Consider the following 11,191-nt stretch of genomic DNA (forward strand, 5'->3'; position numbering starts at 1 on the left):
GTGATTACTTAATTTTTTTACATCCTTGAAGTCATCTGATTTCTACAAGCATTTAAAAATATATATGATGGCTTTAAAAATATATATGATGGCTTGAGAAAGAGAAAATATTTCTACATTAAACCCAAAAACCTATTGCAATTGAGTTGGTTCTGATTTGTTATTAAGTTCCAATTGAAAGTGATCCTGTGTAGGGTTTCCAAGAAGCAGCTGGTGGGTTTGAACTGTTGACTATGGTTAGCAGTACAGTGCTTATCCTGTAGTGCCACACAAGGACTCCCGTTCTGAATTTAGCACATGTTAATTTAAATGTATCGAGGTATAGAAGTAATGATTAAAGTGGCAAGCTTACTGCACCATTTTTTAGTTTCACATAATCAGTTGCTTGTAAAATTCAAGTATAAATAAAATAATTATTTTAGGTGATTGCATTATTGTGTGCTAGTTACCTGACTGTTCAAATGTGAGTTAAACAGTGCATTAAATTTGAGAACATTTTTAAACTAGAAGCCCGATTATCTGGGTTCAAATCCTGCTCTGCTGGTTATGTGACCCTAGCTAAGTTACTTAGTTTATCTGTGCTTCAGTATCATAGGGTAATTGAGAGAATTAAATTAATTATGATTAAATACACGGAGACTAAATGAGCAGTGTGTTCCAATCAATAAGTATTTCCTATCCTTAAATTATTTTAAATGTATTTTTGCAGGGGTTTTTTCAGAAATTTTAGGTGGAATTATTTTATATGAATACAACCTGAACATAACATTTACCTGGCCTGAGCACTACAGAGGTGCATCAGGTGTACTAGAAATGAAATTGTTCCCATCAACCATTGAAATTTTAAGCTACAGAAGAAGAAAAAATTGCCACTTGACAAATATGATTATTTGTATTGCTGTTGTTAAGTGCTGCTGTCAAGTTGGTTCTGACCCATAGCAGCCCTGCATAGGGTTTCCAAGGAGCTTGAACTGTCAACCTTGTGGTTCAATCAGGCTTTGTGGTCCAGCACATTAACCCACAGTGCCACTCCAGGACTCTGATTATTTGTATAGGTGAGCTGAAATACATGTTTGTGAAGCATAAAATTCAGGTCAGAGGGCAAATACGAGAAAAAGAGAGGATGGAATAGGCCAGCTGGTCAGTTTTGATGATTCAAAAGCTCCTGCCCTATGGCCTTCAGAGAACTGGGTCAGGAAAAATTCAGTCCAGTTTATAGATCTGGAATGAAGGGCAAATGAGAACTGCTGGGCTCCCCTAAAGCATTTCTTGCTTTAGGCCCTTTTGGACCTTCAGACCCCAGGCTACACTTGAATTACTTAGGAATAGGGTTTGCAGAGTATATGGAAGACAGAATACAATGGGCTGGTAGTGGTGTGATATGAACTATGAGCATAATATTATTTAAGGAGATTAAAAGATTGGTTTAAGGCCCAGGATTGGGCAGTGTTTCGTTCCACTGCATAAGGTCGCTATGAGTCAGTACCAACTCGATTGCACCTAACAACAACAAGCTTAAGAACATAAGCTTTTACAAAAGTGTGTTCTACACAGAAACGAACTAGTGTGCTAATTAGGACTAGTCAGTCTCAGTCTCCCAGTCAGTATTTGTTCTTCTAGTTGCAGTTACTATTGTTACTTTGTTAAGTGTCATTGAGTTGGTTCCAACCTACAGTGAGTGACCCTGTTTAGGGCTTCTGAGGATCAACTAGTGAACCGCCCACTTAGCAGTTCAAACCAATTTTGCAGTCCAGCACACTAACCCACAGCGCCACACCAGGACTCAATTAGTGTAAATTAGCAAAGGTTTTACTAAGTTAACATTCTAAAACCATAAATTTCTCTTGTATTTTATAATCTTGCTTCTGTTTTAGGCTAAACTAAGCTTCATGATATGTAATACAGAAAAGACAATTTATAAATTTTTGAATTAAGATAATGGAACACTTCTGTTAATAATTATATGTTTCATGGCAGTCATCAAATTTACAAAGTTTTGTATCATGAAAATATATATGGCATTTTTGTTTATAAAACATTAGAGAAGAAACTTGCAAACTGTCAGTTTTGGTATCTACAAATGATGCCTTATTGGCCATGGAAATGTGTTGATCAGATCTCCTGCAAGAAACAGAATTGACTGAAAACCCTAGCTAGTGTCCCTTGGGCCCCACTGCTGTGTTCTTGCTGAGACTACACTTGCCCTGGGCCGTTCTCAATGAGTGACTGAGCTTGGTAGGCTATTACTGCTGGCGTACTCCTCTGATTGTGATTTGCTTCAAGGATTCCTCACTGACCAACTTTCCAAGACTCTTCCTCCCCAATTCTCCTTTCCTATTTCTCCTTCCAGGTGTCAGACACTCCCCACTTCTCTTCTTTATCATTCTCAGACAGTTCCCCTAATAAATCTTTTTCACATTTAATACTTTGTTGGCATCTGTTTTTCAGGGAATCCAAACTAACATGGAGGATTTAAAAATTCCCCTTATAGGCAGACAGAAATGTCACACAAAGACGACTTTTTCTAGTATAGATAACTGACTAAAGACTTAACACAGTACACGTGACTGAAAACACTCCAATAAAACCAAAGGGAAGAAGGGGGAGGAAGGTGAAAGAACAAGGAAGATAGGGGAACACTTAGGTAGGTTTGCATGGGCTAAATGGGACAGAGGTAAATAGTGATGTATACTCAAGCCTGGAACAACAGGGTTCTGTGATACAGGGATTGAGGCGTAATCTGAATGGGTAAAAGAGGAGAAATAATGTTTGAAGTGCTTGATTGTCTTGTGGATATTGGTTTCCCTTTCCTACTACTGTAAAATAGGCATTAAGTGGGATAGAAAAGAATATCAGTAAATATAATTACAGGAAGTTTATAAACCCATATTCATCCTATAGCTGATTGGAATACCTAAAAGGGGTTCTAGAATTTTCCCAGTGAAGTAGGCTTCTTATGGAGCCTTTATAGAGTATGGGGCCTTAGGTGGAATCCTGATCCCCATTCAAAACCTTCTGAGGTGGAACAATCCCACTTCAAAGGACATACAGATCAACCCAGAGCTGCTAACAGAACAGAAGATACTTCTTGAAAGAAAGACCAGCAGGGCGGGGGGTGAGGTGGTGTGCGTGTGTGTGTGTGTGTGTGTGTAGGGGGTTTGTGGGGGGAGGGTAGTAGCCTATTTAACTATTACAAGAACAAATAAGCTGTTCACCTAGAAGCCATCAAGACAAGTCATCAAGGTCCTTCGGAACAAACACCCTTCCAAGATTGAAACTCAAAGGAACACACAAGCAGGCTTGTAAGCCCACTGGTGAACCACATTGGTCTAACTGAGTGGAAGTAGGGGAAAGGCAGTAATGAAGACATGGGCTGAGTTCAACCATGCTCCATAGACTCCTGTCGACCTTGAGATAAAAGAAGAAGGGCTATTTGATCCGAAGTTTGGGAACTCCTGAGCCAATGGACACTGACCTAGCCAATGGAAGCGAGAGCTGAGAGTTAAGTGTCCAGCTGATATGAAGTACACAAGAGAAGCACACAAGAACATCCAAACTTGCAGATAGTACCCATTTGACCTAGATTGGATGGCTTGCTGATTAGAGTTTGATATAGGAAGCATGTGACAATTGCTACGATTTAATGAACTTGACCTTTGCTATGGATGTAGTTGCTCAATATACCAACCAATTTGGAAGGAACCTTCACATCAAGGATCAAGGCTTTCCCCTCAATACACAGGGTTTATAGGGATGGACAGCTTAAATGTTGGCTACCTAAAATGGGGAACTGTAAAGGTACAAAGTGACTGGACTACAAGTTTTCAAGTGGGAGTTTAGTTTCAGAGTGTGGGGCGGAGTAAAGGGTAGAATCCCTACTGAGTAGTTTTCATTGTGTCTAGATGGGTCTGGTGAAAGGAGATGGGGATAGGATTCCTTTGATTCAATAGTGAGTAATTGTTAACATGACAAATTATAATTGTCACAACTGTAATGGTAGAAGATGTGTAACAAAAAGGGGTGTGTAGTTCATCTTACAGGCCAGGAACAGAGGAACCTCGGACCATCAAGAGAGAAGAGCATGAGTGGAACATGGGATCCTAACCAGAGAAGCAGTGACCCCAGATTTGGAGGCAGAGATGATGGCATAAAGAAATAGACCATCTGAGGACTCTAGATTCATGGAAAGAGAAAAGCTGTGTGCTGGCAGGCAGGAGCTGGCTTGCAAAATGTGCCTTTTGGTTGTTTAAATGATTGTATATTCCTGTGTGTTTTTGCGTACATTAAGAAAAAAAAAGTAATAGAGGCAAATACTGTTAACAGATGGTGCATGTAGGGGATTGTAATCATTGCAATGAAACAAAATATTGTTGTTAGGTGCCATCAGATTGGTATCAACGTATAGCAACCCTATGCACAACAGAACGAAACACTGCCGGATCCTGGGCCAACCTCACAATCGTTGCTACACCTAAGTCCATCGCTTCCACCACTGTACCATTGCATGTCATTGGGGAGCTTCCTCTTTTTCTCCGATCCTTCACCTTACCAAACATGATATCCTCCTCCAGTGACTGGCCCTTCCTGATAATATGTTCAAAGTACGAAAGACGAAGTCTGGCCATCCTGGCTTCTAAGGAGCATTCTGGCTGCACTTCTTCCAACACAGATCTATTTGTTCTGTTGGCAGTCCATGGTTCATGGTTCTTTTAATGTTCTCCTCCAGCACCATAACTCAAATGCGATTGGTTGAGTGCAAAACTGATGTTCTACCATGTAAATTATCACTCAATTCATGATGAAAACTTAAAAAAAAACCAGCAACAAAAAGCAAAGGGAACTTCCTAAATTTCAGGAGACTCACCTGGGCTTTTGATACTAGATAACTTATCAAAGACCTTGATTTTGACATCTTAAACTGATTCTATGAGATATATATTAAATTAAGTATTCATTCCATCAGCAAGTGTGTTCTGATCTTGTCAGTCTTCCTGGACATTTATTCAAATGATATATGAGTCGAATGTCGTATTTAATGTTCCTGGATATCATAACAACCCTGAGAAGAAGGGCAGAACTAAAGGTGTGTCTAACTTCACTAAGTTAAGACTGGCTGTTGTAATTGAACTCTGTGAATGTGAGGGTATATGTGAGTATTAAATATTCATGACTAGTAAATATTAAGTGTCAGTTCAAGTCCATGTTCCTTTTTAAGATGTTTATAGAAAGATACCTCTTTCTGAAATTGACACGGCCTTGAGTCTGTCATATGCTGCTTTTTGCATCTCCCTCTCCTTCCCTTTCTACTGTCCCTAAAGCAACCTTTCTCTAATAATTGCCAAAATCAACGTGAAAATTACAGAATCTACCACCATATCTCAATTTTCAGACTTTCAGTCTTAGGTCCTGTCTAAGTTCTCTAGTGCTGCTATAGCAAATACCACAAGTAGATGGCTTTAACAAACAAGTGCAATTCTCTCACAGTTTAGGAGGCTAGATGTTGGATTCAGGTTGTCAGATGTTGGGAAAGACTTTCTCTGTTGGCTTTTGAGGAAAGTCCTTATCTCCTTTCAAAATCTGTGGCTCCAGCATTTCTTAGTGCCATGTGACTTAGCATCCATCTGCCCCTGGCTCTAGGAGGTTCTCACTTCAGAGGCCCACATCCAAAGGACGTGCTCCACGCCTGCCTCTTCTTTCTTGTTGGTAGGTCCCTGTCCTCTCTGCTTGCAGAGTTCTTATTTTAGGTCTTATGAAATAAAAGTTATGACCAAAGCAAGAGTATTATGATTTGAGTAATGGTGGGCTTTAAGTAAGGGTGAGACATAAGTCACACCCTCTTGTGAGGCTGTGACTTAATTAAGATCCACCTCACACTAATCCTTCCTCATTAATATATAAAGGTTTATTGTTGTTAAGTGTCGTCGAGTCAGATCCGACCCATAGCAACCCTGTATAGGGTTTCCAATGAGTGGCTGGTGAGCTTGAACCACCAACCTTGCAGTTCAAACGGCTTTGTAGTTTGGCGCATTACCCACAGTGCCACACCAGGACTTTATATAGAGGTTAGGACTTATATAAAAATGATATTTACATCAGATCACAAAAAGGAGGGTGATCATATAGTGCTGGGAATCACGACTTAACCAGGTTGGCACACATTTGGTGGGACACAATCCATGACTTAATTTTTACACTTAATTTTTTAAGAACCCTAAATGATTTAGGACCCAAAGAGCTTCTTCGTGTATTATATTTAGTGATATTTGCTGTGTCAGATATTAAAATGGAAAGATCTTTAAAATATTAACTCATTTAAAAGCCTCATAAACACATTGCTTGTTTATTTGAATTTAATAAAAATATTTTATTAAAAAATTCTCATGTCTTTTACCTTCAGTCTGTTGCAATATTGCTTTGGTTGAGGTATAATAAAGAAAAGCTGGCTTCATACAGATATATAGTTGAAAAGTGGAGCATCTTACAGACTTCCTAATAGAGTCTTGGGTATCCCTAAGGTCCTTGTACCACACTTCCAAGAATTGCTGCGCTAGTTTAAAAGAAGAGCACTTAGAAAGCGTGCTTACAGAATCTTTGAGAGGGCTAGTAGAAGAGGCAGAGCCTCCCAGACCAAGTTCAGAACTACTGCACCACACTGACTGGAGGATTGAGTGTAATCAGTGTCCACTGCCTCTGTGTGTGAGGAACATGTAACAACCACCATCACCATAAGCTCTAGAATCCTATATGTGCTGCCGGCCACCCATCTGGGCAAAGTAAAGGCCTACTTTCCCCCTCATGTGATGAATCTCTACATCATTATCTTATTGGTGGACCTTGCAGTCCAACACCTGCACCCTAGGGGCAAGAGAGACTGAGAAGTATACTTTTGCCAGTGCTATGTGGGTAAGACAGGATTCACCATGGAGAAGTATCAGACAGAAGGTATTCAAAAGATTTTGGATAGACAAAGATGTTATTTATCCATCATCATCTAAAAAAAAACCCATTGAGAATCAGTGTTATTGGTCATACAATATAGAAGTGTAAAATATAAGATGAATGGGAGCCCTGGCGTGACAGCTGTAGAATAAGATCTAGACTACTAATCACAATGTTGTTGGTTCAAACCTACCAACCGCTTCTGGGTGGGAAATCCTATACTGGGTCACTATGAGTCATAACTCATAACAGTAAAGAAGTACAAAATCTAAATAGTCCTTTGTGTGCCATCGAGTTAGTTCCAACTCATAGCAACTTTATATAGTGTTTCTGAGGCTGCAAATCTTTACGGGAGCAGAAAACCTCATCTTTTTCCTGTGAAGTGGCTGGTGAGTTTGAACTGCCAACCTTGTGGTTAATAGTCCAGTACTTATCTTACAGCATCACCATCATGCTTCAAATAATTCCAATTGTTTTTAAGTGCTCTTGAGTTGGTTCTGCGACTAATAGTGAGTCTGTGTAGGATTTCTGAGAAGTGACTGGTGGATTTGAACTTGACCATACAAGGAGCTCTGGTAGCGTAGTGGTTACGAGTCGGGCTGTGAACCGCAAGGTCAACAGTTCTAAACTACCAGCTGTTCCATGGGAGAAAGATGAGGCTTTCTGCTCCTGTAAAGATTTACAGCCTCGGAAACCCTGTACAGGGTTGCTATGAGTCAACAACAATAACATGTTAACAGTCCAGAGTTAATCCTACAGCACCACATCAGTGCTCCAAATAGTCTCTGTGGTTGTTGTTGTTAAGTGCCATCGAGTCAGTTCTAACTCATAACAACCCTGCATAGGGTTTCTGAGGCTGTAAATTTTTACAACGGCTGGTAGTTTCAAACTGCTGACCTTGAGGTTAGCAGCTCGACTCATAACACTACACTACCAGAACTCCTTCCAATTAGTCCCTGTTGTTGTTGTCAAGTGCTGTCGAGTCCGTTCCAACTCATAGCGACCCTATATAGGATTTTTTCAAGGAGCATCTGGTGAGCTTGAACTGCCAACCTTGCTGTTCAAACCGATTTTGCAGTTCCACGAATTAACTCACCGCACCACATCAGGACTCTGACATGCTAAATATCCATTAATTCCTGTTCATTTGAAGGATACTTTTATAAACATTGGATTTGACCCTATGATTTTTTGTGTGTGTCTTATATAGTCTTGGTTAATGAATGTGAAGATCACATATATTAAACGTGCTTAAAATTCTCTAATTTTCTAATAAGGTTTAGATATACTGACAGTTAAGGTTTTGTGTCCAGTTGACTGGGGCCTGGATTCTCAGTGGTTTAGCAGTTAAGACATAGCCTGTAGGGTAAGCTCTTGACCATACGTTCTGCTTAACTGCAAGATCGGCGGTTCAAATTTACCAGCTGCTCCTTGGAAACCCTATACAGGGTCACTATGAGTCAGAACCAACTCAATGACACTTAACAACAGCAAAATGATATCTGCTATTAGCAGTCAATCAATTGAAAGAAAGTGTCCTCAGGCGTATGTACTGCAATACCTTTTATCTTGGTGGTGGTAGTTGTGTGCCACCAAGTTGGTTCTGAGTCATAGAGTTTATAGAGTTTCTTAGGCTATAAATCTTTATGGGAGCAGAAAGCCTCATTTTTCTCCTGTGGAGCGACTGGTAGAATTGAACTACTGAACTTGCGGTCAGCAACTCAGCTCATAATCCACTACACTACCAGGGCTCACAAGAGATAAAAGGAGAAAGGAGCAGAGAAAGAGGACTCTATTATCACCCAGAAAGAAGAACCAGGAATAGAGGGCATCCTTTGAGCCTGGGGTCTCTGCACTGTGAAGCTCCGAGATCCAGAGGAAGATTGATGTCAAGATACATGGAGCTCTCCAAGGAATATTGAGCCTACAGATGCTAAAAATGACAACAAAGATAGAAAGTCTTTCCCAAGACCAGCACTCTGAATTTGGACTTCTAACCTCCTAAACTGCGAGAGAATAAAATTCTGTTTGCTAAAGGCATCCACTTGTGGTATTCCGTTAAAACAGCACTAGATAACTAAGACAGGAATTTTTAGACCCTGTATTTCTGATTCACTCTTAGCAAAAAGAATGTTGTCTGGAGCCTTGAAATCTCAAGCGCACCTAATTAGCTATTGCTAGTGGAAAGGAAGGAGTCCTGCTGTGGTGCTGTGAGCTAAGGTGCCACACTGCAAAGTTGTTTGAACTGCAAGTTCAGTGGTTCAAGCTCACCAGCTGCTCCTCAGAAACTCTATACAGGGTTGCTGTGGGTCAGAATTGACTCAACGGCACTTAACAACAACAACAGTTGAAAGGAAACTTGAACAGATTGACAAGGAAATGTGTTGTTGATGTAGGTGCAAGAAAATGAAAATCAAATAAAAGAGATTTTTAAAAATAACTCATAATAATGGATGCTAAGGGAAAACTGTTGTTTTTGTGTTCCATTGAGTCAGTTCTGACTCATAGCTACTCTGTATAGGGTTTCCGAGGAGCAGATGGTAGGTTTGAATGACATTGTCATTTGCAGTCCAGTACTTATCTAACACTACAACTGATGATGGTGGTTATATGCCATGGAGACGATTCCAACTCATAGCAACCCTGTACCACGGGGCTATAAATCTTTACGGGAGCAGAAAGCCTCATCTTTCTCCCACGGAACAGCTGGTAGTTTCAAACTGCTGACTTTGAGGTTTGCAGCCTAATTTGTGACCACTACGCTACCAGAGCTCCTTGACACCACAACTAGCAAAGTTTTATTTCAGGGTTGACTTTACGTAGTTTGTTTGAAAAAATTTAAATTTATAAGGTCAGATGTTTTGGATTGTAGACTGTAACCATTATCTTAAAAATGTTGTTAAGTATATTTCTCAGCACAAAGGTCACTATATTCAAATTTACACAACATTTTTTCCCCCTCTGGCACCAGAATTTAGGAATTTTTAATTTCTCCCAAAGTTGCTGCAGCAAAAATCATGATAAAACATCTTGCTTGCCTTTACACCCCTAATTCAAAAACAACAACAAAAACAATCTGTAGGGAAAAAAATATTTTGTACATGGGATAAAACTTAGTATAAATTCAAATCCAGTCAAAACCACAGGGCAGCTTCCTTTGAAATGTGTGCCATAGGATTTCTAAGTAGATTACAGGGCTACTGCCTTGGAATGTCCTCAGAAGGCTCTGTCATGATCCAGTAACAGAGTGAAAACCCCAGAGTCCTTTATTTCAAATGGAAGAGGCAAAGACAGGGACAGCAGATCTACTCAAACTTCATCTTCTTTCCTTGTGGCTTGTGATCTCCTCTTCCTCTGCCTCCCAGGAAGCCTCCTTGCCTTCCAAATCCTCCCCAACTTCCTCTGCCATCACCACCTGATGCTCCAAATCCTCCTCAGCCTCCACCTACTCCCATGAAATCATTTTCGCCCTTAGGCTTTGCCCAGCCCAAGGTAACTTTGTTCATCCTCCATGACCTCCATGGCAGCTTTAGCATCTTCCTCACTGTTGAAGTCTACAAATCCTAACCCTTTGGCGGAGTCCGTTTCCCAGTCTGTGACTATCCTGGTACTAACAGAACCATCAAATGACTCCTTCAATGTTTCTTAGGTTGTATCCTCAGACAGACTTTTGACAGAGTTTTGGATGGCTGGCTTCCTGCGTTAGGGGAACCCCTGGATTCTTGCAATTCCAACATGATGGCTCTGCCCTCCATTTCTCTTCTATTACAAAAATTTGAAGCTTCTTTAGCATCTGCAAATGAAACAAATTCTATAAATGCATACCCTCTAGATTTGCTCTTTTGGTTCTGAGGCACCTTGATAGCAGTTGCCTTCTCAAACACTTCCTCGAAAGTTTCTTCTGATGCATTGTAGGAGAGCTTGCTTAAAATCAGTGTTTTTGATTTACTACTCCAGGTGCTAGTCTTCCCACTTCTGTAGATTCAGTTTCAACCATTCTCCTCAGAGTAGTACAGGCCAGCAATCTCTGCCCCCTGCTTTTCTTCAAAGGTTTTCTCAGGGTCTGTTTTGAATTTGAGATAAGCAATCCCTCTATTTCTATCTTTGCTGACTAATCTGATCTCCATGGCATCTTTAAACACTCTTTGAATTCCATCTGAGGCAAATTTTTGGCCAAAAGTGTTTTGACTTCTCAATGTTTCTTACTGTCTTTTCCCTTTGGTCTCTCTCTAATATCATTACCAAAGACTTT

At 40.2% G+C, this 11,191-nt stretch overlaps 1 pseudogene; it reads right to left on the reverse strand.

Annotated features, from left to right (window-relative positions):
- Window positions 1-10,244: 10,244 nt before the first annotated feature.
- Window positions 10,245-11,191, reverse strand: part of LOC102833345 — a 9,084-nt pseudogene continuing 8,137 nt past the window's right edge.

Source organism: Chrysochloris asiatica, unplaced genomic scaffold (genome assembly GCF_000296735.1).
Source record: "Chrysochloris asiatica unplaced genomic scaffold, ChrAsi1.0 scaffold00019, whole genome shotgun sequence".
In the NCBI taxonomy this organism is placed as follows: domain Eukaryota; kingdom Metazoa; phylum Chordata; class Mammalia; order Afrosoricida; family Chrysochloridae; genus Chrysochloris; species Chrysochloris asiatica.